Source organism: Taeniopygia guttata, chromosome 9, assembly GCF_048771995.1.
Source record: "Taeniopygia guttata chromosome 9, bTaeGut7.mat, whole genome shotgun sequence".
NCBI classification, from domain to species: domain Eukaryota; kingdom Metazoa; phylum Chordata; class Aves; order Passeriformes; family Estrildidae; genus Taeniopygia; species Taeniopygia guttata.
This window is the reverse complement of record NC_133034.1, coordinates 6047978-6072333: the sequence shown is the minus strand read 5'-3', so window position 1 is coordinate 6072333 and position 24356 is coordinate 6047978. Positions and strand designations below refer to the sequence as shown.

The window sequence follows — 24356 nt, the reverse complement described above, 5'->3', positions numbered from 1 at the left end:
AAATCCAGGCAGTCCAGAGCCTGGATCACGCCTGGCATGTTCCAAACCAGTCCCTGGGATGTCTCAGGGCATGCTGGGCACCCTGAGCTGGAGGTGAGGATTGGAACCTGCCCTGCTGAAGGCACAGGGATGAGCCTGGCACCATGGTCCTGCAGCTGTCAGCATGATGAATGGGTGTTATGTTTTATTTCCTGCTTTATCAAATACTAATTATGTAGATTATAATTCTCAGCATCACGGTTCCTTTTGGCTCATTTGTTTTTCACTCTCCAGAGCAACAATAGGGGCTTTTTCCATCTCCCCCCTCCCCTTCCCATTCTTGAAATTCTGCTTTAATTGCTTCTCCTTGGCTTTTGCTTAAGGTTTGCTGCTCTGAACAGGTCAATGTATTGATCCTGCACTTTGATAAGGTCAGCAGAGATCAGCTGTGACATTTCCAGGAGATTTGCTCCTCCCCTAATGGGCTTAGTCATCAAAGAGTTTTCCAGGGGACAGGGCAGGGGAGAGATTGAATTTCAGCTCTTACATGTGTTTGTTTGGGCAGACCTGGAAGGTTCTGAGCAGTGGGATCCTTGACAGGCTAAAGGATGTGCTGTCCAGGTTATGAACTCTGCCTCTGGTACCCACCATCATCACTAAATGTCACAGGAGCTCTGTGTGATTGGGGGAGGTGGCACCAGCTGATCCCAAAGGGCACAGAACAAGGTGACCCCCATCCTGGCATGCCCTGGCTGTGGCAGCTCCAGCCAAGCCCTTCTCCTGACCATTCAGAGGAAGGTGAGGAGATAACAAAAAGAACAAGCAAGCAACATCTGCTGGGCCACATGAGCCTGGGAGAGGAAAACAAATCAACAAATTCCTTCCTGAGGTCTTGGGGAGTGAGACTGGACTACAGCTTCATGGGGAGTGCAAGGCTGAGCAGCAGATCACCCAGAATTTCCTGTTCTTCTCATGGCTGAGGGGACAAGGAAGGGAGCAGGGGCACGGAGGGATGCCCTGAGCCATCCAGCCCCACTCCCTCTGCTCCCTCCCAGGAGCTGCATTAAAGCCTGGCTGTGAAGGAGTTCTCCACGCCAGCAGTGTCCAAGGAGGAGGATCCACACCCTCGTGAGGGCCTCCAGTGTCCCTCCCTGCTGGGAAACTGCTCAATATTTTGGGATTTCTCTGACCTGAGCTTCCAGGCATTGAATCTCATCATCTTGTCAAAATCCTGGGAAGTCCCCTGCAAGCTAGAATATTTCCATGTTGATGCTTAGACGTTTTGGGATTCTTTAAGCAACATTTTGGCAAACTGAGGAAGCTGAGCCAAGTTCAGACTTTTTCCAGCTGTCAGCTGTGTGTGTGGAATCCTTTTAAATGCTCTCCAAGGCCTCCCCTCCGTGTGTGGACACCCCACATCTCCTGGAAAAGCTCTAAAAGCCCAGAGCTGTGCTATGCTCTGCACAAGGCCTCTCATAGACTCTAAAATGCTGGAGGGGGTTGTTTTTTCATATAAACTCATGCAAATGTGGGTGAAATAGGGGAAAATGGAAGGTAAGAGAAGAAGAAAATGTGAATGTCCACTGAAAGCCTGGTTCCTCTCCTTGCTTGGATAAATATTCACTTACTCCAGGGACAGCATCTTTAGTCCTGCTGCAGTCAGTGCTTTCTGAGGTAATCTCTCACATTGGATGTAGCTGTCATTTGCATTCCTGGTTTCCAGAGGTGTTATCTTGCACTGGCTTGCATCAGACTACATTTTTCCATGCTGATATACCTCAGCAGTGAAGAGGGGGCGAGCAGCTTGTGGTCAAGTGACTGTGTCAGGCTGAGCAAAACACCCCATGTGTTGTCACCCTTTCCAACCACGTGTGGGTGTTTATCCTCCTGAATCCCTGCTTGGCCACACGGATCAAGGGGCCCTCGATTGGGGTAGATCTTGTTGACACTTGATAGGAAAAGGTGAGAAAAATGTATTTAGTGGGTCGGTAAGGGGCCATGAATCCTGCCCCTTGTACGTGGGCTCATTTAACCCACACTGTGACCTGCTCTGCTCTTGTCGTTACTTACTTGTGACCTCCCTTTCTGATGTCTATAAACATTCCCAGCGAAGAGAATCACTCCAGCAAATGGTGGATAAAATGCTGAATGATGTGGACAGAGAGCAGAGCCCTGGAATTGATCTAAACTGCCTGGATGTCCCTCCAGATTCTGGAGCAAAAGCTTTTTTTCTGGGTATTTTCAGGCTACGAAGCGAGGCCATAGAGATTTCAGGGTGTCCCAGGTAATGACAGAGTGATTCAATCAGGCTCTCTTATCAGATGCTCTCTGTCCTGCTTGTCTTCCCCTTTCCCTTCTCCATCCTTCTCTAGAGGGCTGGATTGGCATTGCTCAGGTGGGCAGCTCAGCCTTTAGCAGAGTAAGCAGATTCCAGACTATGAGGTAACTAAAAAATGCAGCTGTTTAATGGAGTTTGTGGCGCCCAGATCCTTCCCTGCACAACCCAGCATGGTTACTATGTGTTTATTTCCTGTCCTGTGCACTCAGGATTCTTCTCCCTGGAGGATTTCCACAGTGTCAGCCTCTGAAATGCTCCTGGCACAAGGGAGACATGTGCCAGTCCATGCCCACAGAGGAGGGAGGCTGAGGGTAAGTCACCCATTACAGTCACTTTAACTGGCTTTTTCCCACCTGGGACTGAATTACCTCGAGGAACAGATGAACTTTTTGCTATTCTGGCTGTGGTCCCATCCCTCTCCCTGCAAATCCTGAGTAACCCAGCAGAGGTGGAGCAGAATGGAGCAGACCCCCTGCAGATGGATTAGGTCCTGTGCCATACTCAGGTTTATCTTTTCAAACACTGTTTCCAGGAAAGAAGTGATGCCTTCAGTTATATTTAAGTAAGTTCAGAGACTGGGGATGAATTCTTTAGGCTTTGGAGTGGGTGGAGAAGGACAGTGGGGTCCTCAGAAGTGCATTTGAGACGTAGGGTTATTTCTGCTTCTGTCCTGGGGTATTGTGTGAGTTAGGGCAGTCACGGGGCTCCCAGCACTCAGAGGTTCAGTCATCTTGGTGTCACCCTCTGTGAGGGCACCCTGGGCCCCTCGAGAACCTTCCCTGTGCTCCTGGGTGCTGGGGCATGGCAGGAGCTGATTGGAGGTGGATTTGCAGTGAGCAAAGTGCAGGATGGGCTCTGGAAAGCTTTGGAAAGCAGTGCAGGATGGGCTCTGGAAAGCTTTGGGACACTGGTTTGTCATGTGTGTCTTGGGGCTGGGTGTCAGCAGGGCTGCTCACATACCCCTGCCAAAAAAACATCTGCAGGCAGCTGGGATCTGCCTCTTTTACCATTCTTTTCTCCCACCCTACTGCTCCTGTTCAGCTCCTTCACTGCACAAACCCTCTCTGGGTTTGTGTCCTTCAAACCCTTCCTGTTAAACACTTAGTCATCACTTAGCTAAACTACTATATACAAATATAGCTCTTTTGATCTTCCTACGTAAATCAATACCTGCTGTCCTTTCATCTTCATAGGGGCTTTCTCTGAGCTCTCTCCAATTTTCTGTCTTTAAAATGGAGTCATCTTTCCAGCCTGATTCTCCCCAGTTTTCACATTTCCTGAAGCCCCCACACCTGCAGGAAATCCTGGTGGCTTCCTGCCACCTCTGCTGCTTTCAAGTGGTAAAAGTGCTTTGTACAGCGCATCTTTTGCCCCCTTGGATTGCCGTGGATCTTCCCCAGCTTGCTCTGGAAGTGACGAAGCCCAAGGAACTGGGAAAGGCACAAGCCAGTCTCAACTCTCTGTGCCATTCTGGGATGAAGAAATGTTGTCCCACTTGGTTATGGAAAGGAATTCCTGCAGTCACTGGTGGCTGCAGAGATGAGCCCAAATTTGTCTGTAACAAAACAGCAAATGCCCAGAGCAGCTGTGGCTGCCCCACTTTCCCCTGGAAGTGTCCAAGGCCAGCTTGGACAGGGCTTGGAGCAACCTGGGCTAGTGGAAGGTGTCCCTGCCCACGGCAGAGGGTGGAACTGGATGAGCTTTAAGGTCCCCTCCAGCCCAAACCATCCTGGGATTCTGTGAACAATGGGACACAGGGACAAAGAAGCCCAGGATGGAGGAAGGGCAATGAGCTGCAAGTAGCAGCTATTTATCCCTTCAAAGTGGGGATGGGGGCATCCCTTCCCGAGCTAACCCTGCTTGGCTGCCCCTGGGCTCTGATGGAAGGTTTCAGCCAGGCTTCCCAGAAAGCCAGACCTGGGACATGGATGCAAGGCACACATGGGGCAGTGGCATTGTCATTGCTGTGGCAGGGATGGATTGGCTCCCCTCAGCTGCCTGGCTGGGGCTGTGGGAGCAGCAGGAGTGTCCTGCTGAGGTAGGGCGGGAGGCGATGCTGGGCCGTGATTTAGTGCAGGTGTCACAGCCCCAGCCCGGCTCACACTTCATCCCAAGTGTTTGGTCTGTTGGTTATGTTACAGTTGGTAAATAAAACTGTCAGGGAAATGGGCTGGAGCATGTGATCGTGGCTTTAGGGCAAGAATTAGGTCTCTCTGTAGGATTTGAAGAGGCCATTGTGCAATTCCTTCCCCTCTCCTTACCTCCAGATACTGTGGGACCATTCCACCTCTGGACTGGGAACGCTGGGAAAGTCATTAAAGCCATTACAGTAAAAAGCCTTCTCCCTCCCCCCTTCAAATGAAAGGTTTATAATAGCAATAAACCCTTGATTTTAGCATCTCGTTATGGGTCAAATAAAAGCTGGTCAGGAGCAGGAGACAGAATCTCATCCCTCTGCTCGTCCCCTCTGGATAAATGTAGTAGTGCTGCCATGGGCCATATAGCTTAATTAGCCACTCTTCTCTGCTGCTCCTTAGGAAAAATGCTTTGCAAAGCCTAGGCAGGCTGTCCGTGTCATATTTCCCGTGTTCCTAGAGGTGTTAATGAATTCATTAATCACTTAATGGCAAGGAGGGTCTTTAGGGACCGGCATCGCAATTTACTGCTCCCAGGAGGAAGAGGCTCTGTCACTGATCTAAAGTTTCAGCTCCACTAATTTGTGCCAGCAGAGCCACTGAGCTCCTTTCTGCAGTCCTTGGAGTCCACACGGATCTCCCAGTGGGGGCATGGCAGTGACAGGGGTGGGAATTTGCTGGAAAGGGTCTTGTGCTGAATGATGTCCTGGCTCTGGAGCATCCAGAGGATGAGCAGGGCAAAGGAAACCTCTCCTCACCCTCATGCTTGTGTTGTTCGTTTGTTTTGTTTTTTTTCTTTTCCACTGGGACAGCCTTCCTGAAAACCACTGGAAAGGCTCCTCTGTGCAATAGGCTTGGAGGTGCATCCCGAGCCTCAGAGGCTTCTTGCTGACTTACAGGAAATCCAAACTCTGGCAGCATGGCTGTGTAATGTGGCCTGGGACTGCAGGCTCTGCTGTGAAACGAGTCTGTGAATCTTTTCTAACTGAAGAGTGTCAGGGGGATGTATTTTGACTGAAACTGTCAGTTGAGATGTGAATTTGAGTGTTTGCATTTCTGTGCTGCAGAAAATGTTGATTATTTCAGTCTCTCACCCTCGTTGCAGGAGAGCGGCGGATGCCAGAGTTCCCAACAAAACGGCTCTTTTGGCTTCTTTCTGATCACACAGCAGAGCAGGGAGGGGAGGAGGTGAATAGAGCCCTCCTCTCTGCTAATTCCCTTCCACCAGCCTGTCATCACTTTGCAATTGCACCTTTTGGAAGGATTTTTTTTCTCCCTGCTTTTCTGTTCTCCCTTTTAACTTCTGCTCTGATTTCTCTTTCCATCTTTCCTCTCAGTCTGTTGCCTTCCCAGACCGAGGGCCAAGGGAAGCAGTGGAAGTGTGTAAGACAAGGGGCAGCAGGGCCATGCATGGGGCTGTCCATGTGCAGCGTTTTCTCCCCATCCCTGGTTCCCCCTGGGATTCATTCCCTGCAATGGGGTTCTTTGTTCAATAGCTGTTGTGAGGAGGTGGGAGATGAAAGGCGGGACAGAAGCTCCGTGTTGGCCTGGGAGAGGAGAAAGGAGGGAGAGAAAGCAGCAATACAAACCCACTTCATCAGAGCAAACACAAAGGGAGGCAATTTCAATAAATGCCAGATGGTCCAAGTGAACCAGAGCCATGGAGAGCCCTCCATGTCCAACTGTTTGCTTTGGCAGGGAGCCTTCAGCTTTCAAATGAGAGCCTCCCAGGCACCCTCTTCTTTGCCTTGGCTTTCCTCAACCCCTTTGCTCATCCTCTGGACCCCTCCTCCTCCTGCCTTTGATGTCTTTCCCGGGCTCCCACCTCCTGCTGCTGCCCATGGCTCAGGGTGCCCCTGCGATGCTGATGTGTGGAAGAGTGAAGGTGTTCCCTGTGTGGGGATCCAGCCTCACTCCAGCACCACCAGCTGTCCCTGTCCAACAGCAGGCCTCTGGAACGTGGGAGCTGGACACAGGGCCAGGCACAGAACATCCTGCTGGGATGTGGGAGGGCACCTGCACAGGGTGGAGGGAAAACCTCTCCCAACACAATTGTTGGGGTGCCCAAGTCCTGGGTTGAATGAAGGAACATTGGTTATCTTGGGAATCTCTTCCTACCTTATGATTCCATGAGGATGAACTTCTTCCTTCTCTCCTTGGGAGCCTGTGTTGTTTTGTTTTGGTCGGAATTCCTGCAGGATCCTTTCAAACAGGGGACCCAGGACATGGGGGGAGGGACTCAGGGAGGTTCAGCTTGAGCATCACCACCTAAGATGTTGCTCCAGACACTGCAACATCCCAGGAGGGCCCTGGAACACCACAGGAGGAGAAATCCAGCCACCAAGGGGCTCTTTTGTTCTTGCTCTACATTCAAACATGTATTATTCCAAACTGCCTTCTGCACATTCTGCAATAATTGTGAGTGGTGCTTGTCATGTCATCTCCACAGTTCCTAGCAGGAATGCCATCATTATTCCAGTCATTAGGAGAATGTCCAGAGCTGTTGGGGCTGGGGCTGCTTTTGTGCTCTCCAACCTCTCATGTTCCATCTTTCCTACAGTGGATATTGCTGGGATATGAGGGTTGAACCTGAGGGAGAGAAGGAGGAATGGAGATAACGGGGAGAGGAATTGGTTGGAGGGAGGCTGGTGTCAGGATCAGAGTGCTGTGCTCATGGAGTGTCAGTAGAAATTAGAGGAAAACCACAGTTTTCCCACGTGTTTGGGGTGTCTTAACTCTGATCCTGGCAGCACAGTCCAAGACCTCTCCCTTCAATCTGGCTTGAAGAGGTGCTTTTGCTCTGACAATGGGGATCCATGGATGAAGAGGAAAGGCTGGAATTCAGCTGGGAGTCCAGGGATGAGCAGCCCTGGTGGGAACCAGGTGGCAGAAATTCTGGAGCCACCAGGTCTCCCTCGATAAACACAAGACAGATAGGTAGATTATGTTCTTCCATAAAAATATTTTTGATGTGCCTTCCCTCCCAACATTTGGCAACACTGAAACCTTTAGAAATTTGTTCAAATTTCCCTCATTTCAGGAGTGGGATATAGGAGGGAGATTGTACTCCCCCAAAAACCTGCTTTACCTCAATGCCCTATGTTCAGCTTTCCTAAGGAAAATCTTGAACTTTGTATTTCAAATCCCACATCCATTTCCCTGGAAATTCCACCAAAGTCTTGACAGACTCAGGGACCAAACATAGAATTTTACTTATGCTGAGTATTAGGCTTCATTCAAACCCAAATAATTGTTTTCCTCTTTTTAAGAAAAAGGAAATAAGATAAAAGTATTTCTTTCCTTTCCTTTTTCCTTCTGCTTTTGGAAACCTTGGGGAAACCAGAATTCTCTAGCTCTCTAGCAGATTCCAGAGGGAAGGACTTACTGGTTTGGAATATAAAAGAATGTACACAAACCAGAAAAAAAAGGTTTGTTTGGGTTCCCCCCTCCTCCCTGTCCCCCCCAAATATTGGTGTTTTGCAGCACAGTGCAAAAATTGTCCCATTCTCCCAAGGTCTGGCTTCTCAATGTTTAAAACCAAGTTACATCTTTGCAGAACAACCACGTTCTTGGTGCTTTTAACTACAGGTTCACATTGATTGTCCTTGTTTTTTATAGGAAGCTGGGGGAAAATTATTTATGGGCATATTTTTCTCCTTTCTAAATGCAAATTATTAATTCAAGTGAAGAAGTGTAATTGTTTCCTGATATTAGATATTTTTAGGTGTGCTCACATCTGAATGCTAGCAAGGAGGCCTTTTTCCATTACCCTTTGGAAAGAAAAACAAATTTCAATGGGATTGTATTTGTTGAATACTGATTAAAGGAACTGAACAGAATTTCAAGTTTCCATGGGAAATAAGGTATCAAATGTGACTTGGTGAGTGAAACTATTGCCTGAGTCTTAGAAGTTTCTTATCAGATTAAATCATAGCTATGATAAAAGACAATTTGTAAGGCAGATGATGGAATAATGTTCTTTAACAGGAAAAAAGAATTTCTTGTGTTCTCCAAACCTGGAATACAGCAGGAGTACCGATGGACATACAGAATGAATGACCTAAATCAGCTCCAAAATGTCATCTCTGTATATCCAATTACCCCAAAATGTAAGATTTAAAAATTATTAAGGATTGTCCTTCAATTTTGAGCAAAGTGAAAAGAAAAGGTGATTTCAGTGGAAGTCACATTGTCCCTGGAGCTGATGCTACAGACACAAAATCAGATTGGTTTGGGTGATCCCACAGGCCAGATCCACAAATTCTTGGTCCAGCCCTTCAAGTTCTTCAGGTTTCTGATGTTGTTTTTGGGAGCTGTGGTTGCCATCCAGCAAACTTGTCCTGCCCTGTGCCACCTTCCCCTGTGTGACCCAAGGTGGGTTTGGACACCTCCCAGCTGGATTTCGGCTCCCTGGGTGCCATCAGCTCCACAGACACCGCAGCCATCAGCGATCTCCTGGTGGCTGAAACTCCCGTCAGGGTGGTGACAGTGGTGAGAGGTGGGGAAAAGAGTGGAGCTGGAGTAGTATCTGCAGTGGATCCGTAGGGAAAAGGATGGGTTGAGAGGGAAGGCAGCAAACTGCAGTGCTCTGGTGATGCACTTCAGCCTGCAGAAAGCTCAAGTTGATCTTTGGTGCAAGGAGTCCAATAAATCCTTCTATAGATTATCAGATTTATCTTGGACTGGGGTGGGGTGAACTTGTGTCCCTGGCTGGACAGCAGGCTGCTCCCAAGGCCATTTTCACTGCTCTCCTGAGACAAAATATAATGGAAGGCTGGTGGGCTGAGATAAGGATAAGGAGAGATCACTCACCAGCTGCCATCATGGGCAAATCCTCGAGCTGAGGATATTAATTGAATTTATTACCCTTCAAATCAACCCCTGGTGCTCAAAAGGAGACAAGACCGCTGGGGATTTTTGTCTGCATGTGGAGACCCTCCAGTGCTGTCCTGAATGTTCCCTGGCAGGTGAGAGAGGGCCCATGGCCCAGGAAAACCTGAGCAGACCCTCGGAAGGAGGCTGGGCTTGGTGACTTCAGTGTCCCGTGCCCACCCAGGGCAGAGACACTGCTAAGGAGCGATGCTGAGCTCATAAGATAAAGAAGGGACAAGGAGAGGGATGGAGACTGGGCCTGGGAGTTGCTGCTGCTCTTGTTTATGCTGAGTCTCTCTGTGGGGGTTGTTCTCCAGTTTGTCTCAGCATGATGAGAGGCCTTTAAGTGAGAAGCTGTGGTTTACAGAGTCAACAGATTTAAGCAGGCTACGAATATTAATTATTAATTACTGTTGGAGAGTGCTATCCATTAGATTGGTGAAGTAGTTAACAGCTCTGCCTCGTGCTCCCCACAGACATGTTCTCGCTGTCAGATTTCTCCCCCGACCAAGACCCCAGTGCCAGAATTAGGCCAGAAACTATTTTCCAGTCGAGTGGCTTTTAATGGGCTCTCCAGACGTGCTCTTTGCATCCTGTGAGTGACTGGATCCGTGGAGAGCAGAGTCACTGGGATTGATTCATTCTTTAAGCAGTATTAGGGGTTTAACTAAGTGGGGCTTGGTGTTGCTGGAGGTTGGGTCTGTTCTCCAGCAGCACCCACTAATTACCCACAGCCCAGGGCAAGGGTCTGCTCTGGAGAAGCCCATTTGCAGGACTCCTGGAGGGAACTGTTTTTCTGATGAGAAGCACGTGCTGGTCTTTTCTGGGTCATCTCTTGTAGAGAAAGTGTCTGCCCAGGGGCTCAGAATGTTCCTGGGACCCCTCAGCTACGGCAGAATGAACGAGTAGTGCGTGGGGATAAACATGAAGGTTTGGAGATGCTGCCACATCCCAGCTCTCTGCAGATGTTCAGAAGGTGTTTGAATGTCTCCTACAGCTTTTAAAGCCATTGAGGTATGCTTTACTGCTTCCTTCCTGGGATGTGACACAGCAGCACATCCTGCCTTGGGGACACCTTGTCATCAGAAGCTTCCTTCACGAGAAGGGGCTTGCCATGGGAGAGGAATGCCACGAGGGAAGGACTTTGGGATGACATTGGGAAGTCTTCTGGTGGCTTTAAGTGTATGGCTGAGGCTGGGCTGGTGCTGTCTTAGAGAAGAGTGGAAAAGACACTCCAAAACTGAGTCTTCTCTGGTGGCCTCATCACATTCTACAGAGCTGTCTGAGGAGCTTGGACCTGCTTCCCAATTCTCCCTCCCTTCCTTCCTTCCTTCCTTTCCCCATAATTCAAGCTCAAAGCAGTGGCCATGGAGCCGGGGGCTGAGCAGAGCTCTGCACGTGGGAGCCAGCCAAAGGATGAGCCTCCAACTCTTGAACCGCTTGGCTTCCTCCACCTCCTGGGACAGAAATTTGGGATAAAGCGCAGTCCTCCTTACAGGAATCTCTCCGGCAGCACCAAAAAGGGCAGTGCAGAGGAGGCTCCCTCTGCCAGAGGCAGGAATATTGTGATCCGTAAGGAGCTGACTTGTTTCCAAACACCTTGCACGCTTTGTTCGTGCGCTGTATTAAATAGCCGGCGGAATTTAATTCCTCTGGGAAAAAAACCCGAACAAAACAGCCTCCCCTCCCCCAGAGCGCAGCCAGGCTGTAATTGGGCTGTGACAAACATCTCCCGAGCTGGCAAGGGGGGTGCTTGGAATTCTGACGTTCCCTCTGTCTGGGGGGACAGTTTGGCAGGGAGAGTCACAGCTGGGTGATTCCAGCTCCCCCAGGCCGGGGCTTTTTGAGGGAAAACGCTGACAGATCCGCAGGAACAGCGAGCGGGACTCTCATAATTTATTTTTAATGCCGCGCTGTCTTTAACTGTGCGATTTCCTCCAGGGTGTTTGCTTTGAGATTGCGGGATAATTACACCGCAGAAACCAGGCTAATTACAGTTAACAGCCTGAAAAAGTCAGGCCCCCATTTCCCACCCCCTCCCAGCTTTTCCCACCGTCACTCCGCCGGGATGCTCTCACCCCGTCCGGCCCCACGGAGGGGCTGCGTGGGGCCGTGGCAGGACCGCGATGCAGAACTCGGGGGTGGGGAGGGCTCCGGTGCTGTGCAGGGCTGGCCCGTGGTCAGTGTGTCACTGCCCTCTGTTGGGACCAGCCCGCTCAGCCACCGGCAAAATGCTCTGCTGGGAGGGATGGCAGTGGAAGAAATCCTGAATTTTCCAAGCCTCACCAAACTGGACCTAAGTCCGGCACTGTGCAATGCAGGCAGTTATCGCCGGTGTGTTTGCTGCCTCCATTCATCCATCCCCTACTTCCAGCAGTGTGTAATGCGTGCAGCGATCTCCACGAGTGTTTTCTCCCTCTATTCATCCTTTCCCATTAGCACCTTCAATTGCTCAGTGACAGGCCAGGCATGAAGGGAACGTTGGCATTCCCTTGGGCTGGGATTGAGTTGGGGATCCTCTGGCCAGGCCTTTCACTGCCTTCCCTTTGAAAGATCCTTCCCCCTGCTGCCCCCACACTTTTTATTCTGCATTTAACACAGGCATTTGGTGGGCTGGAGGGGAAGTGTAAGTGTGCTGAACTATGGCTTTTGCAGGGTAGTTAATGCCTTTGTTTTTAGCCCAAATGGTGGGTAAAAAAGTGCCTCCAAAAACCTAGCCCAGACCTGACAAATGTGTGGGCTTGGGCTCTCGTGAGGCAAGAGCAGTGCCTGCTCCGAGGGTGTCCTTGTTTCTGTCTCTATCAGCGGGCTAATAAAAGCTCCTCCTGTTTCCTCCTGCCGTGATTTATGGGCTCAGGCTGGGCCCAGGAGCCCCCATGGCTGTCAGAGACACGGAGGGGTGGGAGGGATGCTGATTTTCATTGAGGCAGCGCAGTCAGAGCTCCCAGGGCAGTAGGGATGTGCTGTCCCCAGCAGCCCAAGGGTGCCTGGCTGTGCTCCAGGTCCTCAGGGTGCTCCTGCAGGGCCTGGCTCTCCTTGCTGAGCTGAGCTGCTCAGCCCAAGCTCTGTCAGAAATCACTCTGAGAGTTCAAAAGGCTCATCCTGCCTTGACCATCAGTTTGCTGTATCACACCATGATGGCCAATCCCATAGGGAATGACAGCAAAGAGCTCTGGAGCAATGCAGCCCCCCTTGCCACCCTCAGCAGCTCAGATGCTGCTCCCACGTTTGCTCCCTGTGTTTTCACACGATTTGGCCCCTAATTCTGGCAGTCTTGAAAAAGAATTATTTTCTTTTCTGGGATTCCCCATCAGGGATTAATTTAATAATTTCTTTTTCTTTCCCATTGTTTGTTTTTAATGATTAGGGTGATAGCTATAAATTGTTAACAAGTTCTGGTAGAAATGAGATCCCTGGGAACTTCTTTGGCGTTGAATAAAATAACGGGGAGATTGATTTAGCAAAGCCGGTTGAGTTGCTGTGTCTTCAAAGATTATCTTGGTTCTGCATGAAAGGCCAGATTTTTGAGCAGTATTTCAGCCTAACTAAAGTCAGGTGCTTAAGCACCTTCAAAATAAGAGAAGCCTCTGTCTGTGGGGAGCGATAATATTGTGTGTTAAACCAGCCAGTGTATTAGAACTTCCTTTTTTTGGCTGGGTGGTTTTTTCAGGTGAATCCTTTCCTCTGGCAAAGCGCTGAGCTGGCACAGAGGGATTATTTGATGGAAAAAGCCCTTTCTCTGCTGGGATCAGCCCATTTCCCTGGAGGCCACTGGGGCTGCTGAGGGTTGATGCTGGTGACATCTCCATGGGGTGCTTGCTCTGAGGGCTGTGGCTTTGCACAGAGCAGAACCTGCGGGGTTGCCTTGGCTCTTTTTTCTTTGCTTTCCTTGTGCTGAGTGTTTGCTGAGCTCCAAAGCATTTACTCCTGACAATTATTCTGATGAGACAGGGGGTTATTTGAAAACTGCGAACGGAGGTTTCTGGGGAAATGTCTTCAAAGGCTGATCTCCTTTCAATGGAGGTTATAATTGTTTAATGATTTTCTATATGGTTTTCCGTGTGGGCTGCTGCAGGACAGGCAGGGCTGGTTTGTCAGCAGAGAACATCTGCTCTTCCCCTGGAAGGCTGGTCAGCTGCCTCCTGAGCAATCCTGGAGATTTTTGATTTATATTTCCCTTGGTTTTCCTGCTCTGTCTCAGACCCAAACCTCAAACTTGTCGGTTTGTTTTTTTCTTTTCCAATTAAATCAGCTGTCTTTCCCACACACCTTGGCTCTGGCATCCTTGGGCTGCAGGGCTGCGGTGATGCTGCTTTAACAACCAAAACTGGGCTGGGGCAGGACCAGCAGGTCCTGCCCTCTTCCACTGAAGCTGATGAAACATCTCCAAAGCTGAAAAACCATTCCTATTGCATTGTCTATCCCCTAATTCCTTGGACAGCCAGAAGTCTTATTCTAGTTTCCCACCTAAATTTATTAATGAGTGAGTTGTGACCTTTTGCTGATATTCTTTCACCCTGAGCGGCACTTTCTCTTCCTTCATGTTAAACCTCCTGGTACATGGAAAGAGAACAATTTTATCACCTCTTCCCCTTCATTTTCTTACACTAACAAGTCAGGTTTTCCCAGCAGCTGCCTCTTGCAAAAGGCCAACTTTACTCTGATGAGCCTTGGAGGCAGCTCCAGGCTGAGCTCACCAGACTTGACCCCAGTTTTGGGTGACAAAACTTGCATGGGGCCTCCCATGCAGTGTCACCAGGCAGGGTACAGCAGCTCTTTGCCCACCCAAGGCAGGTGTTTAATGGGGCTTCTTGCAGCACCACTGTGTTTGAGGAATGGGATTTTAAAAGGCTGGATCTCCTTCTCAGTGGAGTCGCAGTTGAAATTCCCATTGATTGCTGAGGTGTGTGTCCCGGACTTAATAAATCTTGTGGCTCAGTGCCAGGAGTGGTGAACTCCTCCTGACAGGATAAATCCCGTGCCAAGGGTGTTGATGTGTCTGATGGAGAGCTGAGGGCAGCAGGAGTTCAGAGGAGGTGGTGCAAGCCTGATACCAGGGGTGGGGCCCCTTCTCCTGCTCCGTTTGCTTTTCTCAAGGAATAAAGAGCACACCAAAATTGTTATTTTTTTAAAAAAAAAGAGAGAACAAGGCAAAATTGTTCTCTTAGCTCCTTGGAATAATCCTGAGCAGGCAGAGGGATTTGGGACACAGCTGGCACTGTGGCCTGAGTCAGAGGTATCCGAGTCCTTTCACAGAGGTGGGAATGCAGGGAGTGGGTGATCCTGAGCAGCACAGGAGGATTCTGAGCAGCCTGATCACTGCAAGGTGTCCCTGCTCATGCCAGGGGCCTTGGGCTAGACGGCCTTTAAAGGTCTCTTTAACCCAAACTTTTCCACAATTTTGTGCTTCTTCCTTCCAGCCATGACACGCAGTGCTGGGAATCGCGCTCGAGTCCTGGGGCTGGCTGGAGATCAACCAGAGATCCTGTCTGCTGGAAACACAATCCTCCTGTTTCCTAATCTGAGCCCCATAACATAAAGCAGATGTAAAGGTCTAGCAGGGATCAGGAAATCTTTTGTGTGTGAGGTGGAGGCAGCGCTGCGTGCCCGAGGAACGTGTGAGAAGGGAAAACGGGGTACCCCTGGGGCAGGAGAGACCTGGATCTGCGGGGGAAGGGCCACTACGCCTGCTGCAAAGCCTGACCTGGCTTTCTGGAGTGGTGCTGAGTGAAACAATGTCCTCAGCCCATCCCGGCCCGTGCTCGGTCGGTGGGATGCTGTGCGGGCGCTCCCCGGCTCCAGCTCCGTCTGCCTCCGTCTGCGCGGAGCTGCGAGTCGCTAAACAAAGCCGGGGAAAATCAGGCGCAAGCTGTGCAATTTGCAGATGATCTGTGTACCTGCTAGCTCTGAACAGATGTTTTCCTTCGCGGGACCATTTGTGAGCTGCTTCCCTGTCACAGGCTGCGGTAGCAGCGGCGCTGGGGAGTGAGTGATATCTTCCACCTGCACGGAGCAGCGTTTCTGCCATAAACCTGCTTTGCAGTTCCAGAAATCTCCCATTACAGAGTTTTATACCCAGTGCAAACAACGGCAAAATAAGGCTGTTTAGTATTTTTGACAGAGGCTTTTGAAAAAAGCACTGGAAGATAAGAACTGCGGGAGCTGGGTGGGATTGCCTAGCTCCGTGTCCTCTCGGAGGAGCGGGTGTTGCAAAGGGAGGCGCAGCAGAAGGCAAACCTGCCTCCTGTTAGATCTGCTCATCATCTCCCCGAGCTGGAGGTGGCCCGCAATATTAATATCCCTTTCAGCAGAGATGTTGGTATTTAGCTGCCTAACTCCGGCTATTCTTGTTATCCACGCACATTCCTGCTTCCTCTCTGAAATGTCACGGATTCTTGGCCACGACAACTTCCCGTGGAAGTTCGCTCCAGGCTTTAATTCTGCCTTGTGCAAAGTCCGCGTTTCCTGCCGCAGGGCTGTGCCAGGGGGGTGTCGGCAGCACAGAATCGCTGCCTCAGTCATTCTGAGCAGCACAACTTAACTAGAGCAGCCTTGGCTTCAGCTTGGCTTTTCCAAGAGGGCTCTAAGGGATAAAAGGACTGCAATTCCTCATCTCCCAGGCAGGTTGGCAGGTGTATAGGAATGTGATATCCTCCTCTGGGTTGCCCACAAGGGGAAAGAGAGTCTGTTTGGGAGAAGCTGTTGGTTTTTCCTGGCTCCTTCCAAGCTCAGCCAGTGGATCTTCAGACAGGTGTTTGGAATGAATGTGCAGCAAAAAGCAAAAGGAGCCAAAAAGAGCCTTATGCTGAAGAGAGGAATTCTGCAGGGTGTTTTTTCCTGGGATGTGCACCCTCCAAAACAACCAAAGTCCATAGGAAGCTCCGGGATAGAGGGATGGGCGCCCCTCTGTGATGGGAGGAGGATTCTCTTCCCAGGACCAGCGCTTGCCCTGCTGCTGTGGGGCCACAAACCCAGGAATGCCTTGCTCAGCCCCTGTAGAGACAGACAGCACTAAACCCCGGGGCTGGCTCTGGGAAATCTGTTGCTGTGTGCTTTTTGCACCGAATTCCCAGGTGGGTTTACCTGCAGAGATCAGTGGGAGCCTGGATTCCCTGCGGGTTCTGCCGGAACGTCTGTCGGGAACGGCTGCTTGCCATCTGCTGCGGGCTGGGAGCGGGGAGCAGGGGACCCTGGCAGCTTTAGGGAGGTGCCTTCAGGCACAGCATCCTCCAGGAGAGCAGGATCAGGCCTCTTGCCTGACCAGAATGTGAATTTCTTTGCTCCAACGGAGGAAAACCTCTGTGTGTGGTCCAGGTTTGTTGTGCTGCCCAACAGCGGGAACTTGGTTTGATGGGGCAAAGTGGACGTGGGGAGTTGGGGCATCCTTGTCCCCCCGACTCAGGGCTCCTCTTCCCTCACAGTGTGAGCAGCTCTGCTCCCACAACAAACTCCCAGAGGTTTAGGGTGGCACCAGCTCTTTGGGGAGAGTAGAGGTGAGAGGTGTGGGGTTTGGGGTGAGGAGCAGTTGTGACTGGGGAGGTATGGGGTGGCAGGAGCTGCAGGTACAGGTGTCTTGCTTGAGGTATCCAGGGGTAATAGACTTCCAAAAGGCAGGACAAAACAGCAGAGAGAATGGAAAGGCAAGGAACTCCCATGCCACACATTAAAGGCAAACAGGCGTTTTCCCATGTGGAGCTTTGAAAAGCTGGGATAAAGGAAAAGCCAAAAATGTCATCTGAGATGTAGCTCTGAAGGAGGGGATTTTCCCAGTCAGCTCAAATCTCCTGTCCCTCTTACTGGAAGGGGCCCAAGGCACCAAGCACTATTTAACATGGAAATCTGGGAAAAGGGGAGCCTTGGCCCTGGGGTGCTGGCTCTGCCAGGATGACCCCCCCTTTTGCTTGGTGTGCAGAGGGAAATATTTCTTCCTTTCCTTGCCTGGTTGTCAAATTCATGCCCAGCCCACTGACAAATCCATCTCTTCGGAGATCAATTACACTGTCTGGCTGCCAAGCCTGGAAAACCAATTAACTCCCAAATATTCTTTTTTTTTCCCCCTGTTTTAAAGAAGAAAAAAAGTGAAGGGAGAGAAAGAGAGAGACAAAGAGAGAAACACATTGAAGTGGGGGTATAAATCACCTGGAAAACATTCCAAACATTAAAATAAACAAGGACGTATTCCAACTTCATTTGTCTCTTTTGGAGATTCTGTCACTGATTTATTTCTGCTCTCTCTGAGCCTCAGTTTTGTCTTTGCCCATGTTTGGAGTCAGGTGCTGCGTCTGAAGCAGAGCCCTGGGGCTGGATGCTCCTGTGGTGATTCCTGCATGGAGCATCCTCCCTTCTGCAGGATTGTGATCCCCTCACCTGAGGTTTTAGGGTGTTAAACTCTCTCCATCCTGCAAGACACTTGGGAGTGGATTAAAATGGATGCACAGCTCTGCCTGGGCTGGTGGTTTGGGAGAGGAGGGTGACCCACCAGGCTTCCCAGGAGGAAATAATTCTGCTTCCCAATCCCAAACTTCTGGCTTTCTGCAGCCTCCCAGAACTGGCTTTTCAGATTGAAGCTCTCTGTCTAAACCTCACCTCCTTGATTTTTCAGGGGACTTACTCCTTTTGACCAGCTCTTCTATGTCCTCAGGCCTCCAAGAGGCTTAGAGGAGACTCCTGTTCCCAAGGCAGTGGGATGGTGTCCATGAGGGAACACGCTGAAGTGCCTGGAGGTGAGCAGGGCCCAGCTGTGGCTCAGGCTGGTGGCCTCACAAGGATATTTAAAGAAGGACTGGGGAAGGGAAAGAAGTAAAGATCGACTTATTTATGATATTTCTGGTCTTGGGAATTGGCCAGCCAAGGGTCTGGCAAGCCTTCAGTGGTAAACTGCCTTCCAAATCCTGGGGGTGTGGATGGTAGCAGAGTGAGGAGAAGCAGAGTGAGGATTTTCTGTTTCTAAGATGCTCTTTATTTGGTATTTTTAGGAGGGGATGCAGGCACCTGGCTGTGGTGGTTGGTACCAGTGACAGGTCCTGAAAACCTGTACAGGAGCTGCAGGTGTGATGCAGCATCCCTGAGGGTTTAGTGCCCACCTGGAGTGGCAGCAAGCTGGGGGAATACCCTGGGACATCCCAGGTGTCATTCTGTTGGAATCTGAGGTATTGATGATTCCAATATTGTAGAAAGTCTCTGTCTTTCTGCCCCGTTGCCAAAGAAGAAGCCATAATTCATCTGTGCTGTTTTCAAGGTTGTTTATTCTGTTTATCTCTAACATGTTCTGCTGCCCTGCCGCAGCTCTGTCCTGCAGGGCAGCGTGTGGGGCTCTGCCCTCAGTGGGATGTTACAAACATTAAATACCAGAAACTACCTGTGCTGGATTTACAATAATGTGCCAATATCTGTCACCTACATTGAACAGTGTGTCCCCAGCCTGAACCAACAGAAAAATGCCAACACCACAGTGAAACATGGAGGGCATGAAGAAGGAGAAAAAGGACAAGACACACCCAATTTCCTCCATCTTGTGCCCTTTGGACCTCTAATCTAGAAACCTAAAATTTTACTTTTGCACCCGTGTCACACTTAATTATTACTCTTATCAAACACTCAAAGCTTGTAATTCATCCTGTAAGATTGAAAACTCTTTTCCATGGACAGAGATCACAGACAGTGTCTCTGGGGGCTCTGTACAGGGGGTTCCTGACCCCCTGCCAGGGTCCCAGACCTTCCAGGGCAGCCAGAGGGAAGCCCTGGATTCCCACATCATTCCTGGTCACCAGGGTTGGAGAAGCTCTGTCTCCCTCAGGCAACAGGGATTTGAACACGGAGCATCTGTCCTGCTGCCTGTTCTCCTCCTGCTATAAACTTTATTTTTCATTCCAGAGAGGAAAGAATAGTCCTGGGGGTTGGTGTGCAGAGGAATTGCCACCCTTCCTTCAGCTCTATCAGAAACTCTTCGAGAGGCTGTGAACAACCAACCTTCCCTTGGGATAAATTAGCTCCAAGTCCCAGTGGAAGGAATGGCTGCTCATGTGAGATGTCCTTGTCCCCCTGGGTGCACGTGGCTGCCCTTCCCTGGATCCCTCAGCCTTCCAGGCCCTGTGATGGCTGTGGGCAGGCAGGAGGGCCACGTTGGTGCTCTGATTGATGAGCACTCTGTGAGAAGTTTGGGATGCAGTGGGAGCTCTGTGTGCTGCAAACAGCACAGATCCCTCTGCATCCCGTGTGCTGGGGACTGCCTCTTCAGCTCAGGGTGCTTTGCCGGGCTGCTGTGGGATCTGTGCTTCCCAGTCTGGCTCTGGAAACAAAATCCTGTCGGCATTGTCAGGAAAACCTGGTGAGAGCACAGAGTTGTCCAACAGCCTCCAGGCAGCCTGGAGCAAAAGCTCTGACAAGTGCAAATGAGAATCCACATGGAGGGTTTTTTTGTCTCTCTCCAGCCCAACATTGTTGCAGAATAGAAGGATGGCATCAGGAAAGCTCAAAAAAAAAAGATCCCATAAAAATCTCTTTCTGTGTCATCCTGCTCAGTCTTTCCAGTGACACAGCCTGGGAGTGGATTAATAGAATCCCAGGATGGTTTGGGTTGAAAGGGACCTTAAAGTTCAATTTCATCTTATTCCACCCCTTGCCATGGGCAGGAACACCTTCCACTACCCCAGGTTGCTCCAAACCCTGTCCAACCTGGCCTTGGACACTTCCAAGGATCCAGAGGCAGCCACACCTGCTCTGGGCACCCTGTGCCAGGGCCTCCCCACAGGGAAGGATTTCTTCCCAATATCCAATTTAAACCTAATTCTTCTGGAGATTGGCCTGTCAGACCAGTGTGTAAGACAAAATCTCCACTCCTTTAATTTCCAAAGCTGACAATGAGCTGCAGTGATGGGAATTGGGAGAAATCCATGTCCAACAGGACAGAGCATGCTCTGGATACTTCTTTTGACAGAGATATTTACCCAATAAACTGTTGTTTTAGACACAACCCATTATTCAATTTATCAATCCCTAGCTACCCCTTAAATTCCTATATCCCAAATCCATGGGATAGATTGGGTAGCTTAATTTGAAATGTGAAAGCAGGTTGGAAATCATTGCTGTGCAAATTGGGTGGAGGGTGGGCTTTTTTATCTCTTCCATGGCTCAACTGGGCTTAAATGAATGAATAAAATCTGCTCTGGTAGTTCCCAGTGAGGAATATATTCCTTTGGAAAAAGGGGAAAAAATCCCTCCCAACATTTCATTCATCCCAAAGTGAAGCATTTTGATTGGGGGAACTCAGAGAATTTTTTTCCTCCTGAAAATAGGTCAACTTTGAGATATAAAACGTCACGTTGGAACTGAAAGTTGAATAGAAATGTTTAGAAAACATGGGATTATATATCCATATATTTGGAAGTTTAACGAGATTGTGGATGGAAAGAAAGCACCCAGGCTATTTATAATTCAATTAGGCTTAGATTTAGGAGTAGTTCTGGCTCTCTGGAAACTGCATCTCTTTTTCATTTGGAATGATCTCCTTCCTCCATCACAGCCCCTTTTCCCGGCGATGCCTGGGAATATATGGCTGCAGCTGGGAATATATGGCTCTAATAGAGCTGCAGTACTGGAGCTGTACTGTGCCAGCTAACTGCTGTATTTTTCTTTCCTGAGGCTCTCTGGGTGTGTTCACAAGGGAATATTGACATTTGGGACCAAGGGATGGAAAACTAGGCTGTGAGCTACTGGAGCTGTGATCAAGGATATGTATCCCAGCAACTTTCCCCTGCAGGACTTCTCAAGGCTGTGTCTCTTTTTCTCCATTCTCCTGTAAGTGTCCCAGACCACATTTTCCATTAATTACTAAAGTAAATCTAACAAAATGCTCTCCTTCCTGGGTTTTTTTGGTACCTTTCAGTGCTCCTTCACCTCTCTCTTTGCACTACTGTAAAGTAGTGAGCGAGTTCCTACTCTCACTCTGGGTCTTGGTTTCCAAACTGTTTATTGAGTAATAAAAAGAGACAATTACAAGTCATTGCCCAGGGATAATGTGCTGATAATTTTATGACTGGACAAATGGTCAGAACAGCCCACAAATGGTGGTGAGCAGGAAATTTGGGATCTGCTGCCGACAGAGCCACCCCCGAGGAGATGAAGCCTCACTGCTGACAGTCAAAGCTGCTGCAACAACTGAGCCAGTAAAACTGCTGTGGTGGGATGGGCATTGTTTCCTTCCCAGGAAAAGTGGTAAAGAACTTCTGGAAGGTGGTTGGAAGTTCATCCTGCTGGGAGTGAGTGTGAGGGACCACCAGCACTGCTCATGTTCAGGTCCACACGGCCAACAGCTGGGGCCTGGGGATTCCAGGGAAAACAAAGATTAAAGGGTGTTAATGCTTTCAAGCAAACAGGGATCATCCCAGAGATAACAAAGGGATTAGGTTTCTCCAGGCACTTGAGCAGTGACCCAGCTTTGAAGCTGCTGCTGCAGGGTGACCCTTGGCTTGCTCCCACCTGTAGGATGATACTCCCCATCCCTGTCACCCCAAACCCTGGGGATTTCATTATTTCTGTTTTTAAGTCTATATCTGTAACTGGTTTAGTTCCCACTCAGTGAATTTTCCAGTTCCTCTGTAATTCCGTGAGTACAACAGGAAATTATTTCAGATTTAAAGCGTGCCCCTGACCACTGAACATGAAAAACTGCTGCCATGGAAATGCTTCCAATTGTCACAAATTCAGGAGTCAATTGCTCACTTGTCTGAAACCATTTCAAGGTGGTGTTCCCACTGGCCCTCTCCAGGACAAATTCCTGCTCCTTCTTAGGAGCCCAGCATCATCTCTGCACTATATTTTCTGCACTGAAGTGGAGCTCAGTGGATTAACTGGAGAGGGCCCTGGAGAGGTCTCACTCTGCCCATCTCTCATGGGAAGGGATGAGCTGCACCTCTCCCAAACCCACAGCAGATCCAGACCTCAGGGTGGGCAGGAAGCCATGGAACTGGGAGTAGCTGTTTGCAGCTGCCAGGACCTCCCATTTGTGTGGTAGTGATGTAGATAGAATCTCATAAACCGGTTTCCACCCTGCTTTACTGCAGATTTAATGATCAGAGGAAGAACTTGACTGTTTATTAAAACATTAGACAGTAAAGTTTAACAGTGGACAATAAAGGGTTTTGTTTTTCCATCCTTCTGATTGTTAAAGCAACACCTTGCTGGGCTGGAGAGGGAGCTGCTCCCAATGCCTGGATCCAGAAGGACAGAGTGGGCTGTGGTGTGACTGTGCAGGAGGAAGAAGTTGGCACTGCCACTTCCATGCATGGCAAATCCAATATTTGAGGAAGGGCAGGGCCTCATCCCTAAGGGCAGTGTCCTGAGGCTGGCTGGGCAGTGACAGCCCTGCCATTGTCCATCAGCAGGATTCACTCTGGATCTTGCCAGAGGTGCTGCTTCCTCACCCACTCCCCTCCCTCCCTGCCAGAGGCATCCCTGCCCTGATGGGAGCCAAGGTCCCACTGCTGCCTGGGGATGGAGAATGGACAATCCCTGCCTGCTCTTCTGTCCCTGTAGCTGGGTGTGAAAACACCTTCAGGCATCCATGGGTGTCGCTGACACCTTGTTGTGAACTGTGGAAGTGGCTCCTTAGGGTTGGGAGGGAGGGGTTTGCAATTTCTGTGGAGTTTTCTCCTGGTATCACCTTTTCAGGCTGGTTCCTGTGCTGAGCTGGCTGGCCTGGCTTCTCCTGGGGGCAGAGGAGAAAACCAGGACTTCCTAGGATTGTTCATCCTGCCTAAGGAATGTTCAGTCAGCCTCCAGAGGGCCTGACACCTCTGCACACATTCCAGTGGAGCTCCAGGTGAATTTTCTTGGACATGGACAGGAAAATCTTGCCTCAGACCCTAAAACATTCAGTGTGTCCTTCAGCATCCAGCTCCTTTGGCTCCCTGTAAGAGAGCCCTGCAAGCTGAGCAGCCCTGCTGAGGGCTGGTGGGATTCCTGCACCTCATGGACTTCTTGGAGTCCTGGGCAGCCCCAAGGCAAGCTGCCTTCCAGCTGCAGTCTCAGTGCTGGCAGGGGTTCCCATCCCATGGGACTCTGTGGATCACGTTGGAGGGTCAGGGATGTAGGGCAGCTGTAGGAGAAGCTTCTCCCTCCCCCTTGTGCTGGGGTGGGGTGTGAAATCCAAGTCCTGCTTCCCTAGGGAGCTTTAGCCAATGGACCAGACCCCAAGGCAAGGCAAGACTTTGTGTTTTTGCTGGGCTTGGAAGGGAAAGAGGGGTGGGAAACAGCTGAGAACACGTCAAGGTGAGAAGGAGAGGGTTGATTGCTCATGGTCCTGGCACGAACCAGGATTTGTACAAGCTTGTAATGCTTTGGGCACTGAACTCTTCTCTGAGCCCTCCAAAAAGTCTGTCAGAGTTGCCAGGAGTGAAGGTGAAGCTGTGAACCAAGAGCATTCTCCAGTGGGGTCTGAGGAGCAACCATCCCTTTGCCCATGAGGCTGGAATTACAGGTAAAGCCCTCCAGGGAAGTGTGGCAGGGCTTCTGCTGCCTTGTGCATAAAAAATGTGGGAAGGGGAGCAGGCAGGAAAGTAAAATTTGCCTTGATGTGGCATGCTCAGGACAGAGCCAGCAGAAGGTGACTGCAAAGAAGCTTTGCAGCAGCCATGGAATTATGGAACCATGGAATATCCTGAGCTGGAGGGGACCCACAGGGGTCATCGAGTCCAACTGATTATTGGTTGGCAACTGCACAGGGGGAAAAGCAACAGGAACTGCAACTGTGTGGTCCCAAGGAGCTGTCAGCCCTCTGGGAAGAGACTGGAGAGGCACCACAGGACACTCCTGAGGATGTCCAGGAATATCCACAAGGGCAAGGGCAGCATGAGGAGTGACAGGGGAGAAATGGAGCAGCAAACAGAGCCTGTCACCATCCTGCTGGATCCATCCGGGAGCACCCCTGGGTGCTGGGAGAGAGTCCTGGTGATTCCTTATCGAGGATGACCTAGAACAGAGACTGGACAGAGCTAAAGAATAAAGTAGGGATTTATTAAAAGGCCTCAGTGGAT

At 50.0% G+C, this 24356-nt stretch overlaps 1 protein-coding gene across 12 annotated transcripts in view; it reads left to right on the top strand.

Moving 5' to 3' along the window:
- Window positions 1-24356, top strand: part of LOC115496380 (uncharacterized) — an 84752-nt gene that overhangs the window by 34576 nt on the left and 25820 nt on the right. Inside the window, exons 3-4 of one of the 12 annotated variants that reach the window (XR_012057343.1) lie at window positions 2527-2628; window positions 20965-21120. The exons of 8 other annotated variants lie outside the window; for them this stretch is intronic. The gene's annotated coding sequence lies outside the window, so the exon portion shown is untranslated. Of the gene's footprint in view, window positions 1-2526; window positions 2629-17926; window positions 18048-20964; window positions 21121-24356 lie in introns of all 12 variants that reach the window. 3 more of the 12 variants (XR_012057345.1, XR_012057338.1, XR_012057344.1) reach the window with 3 other exon arrangements.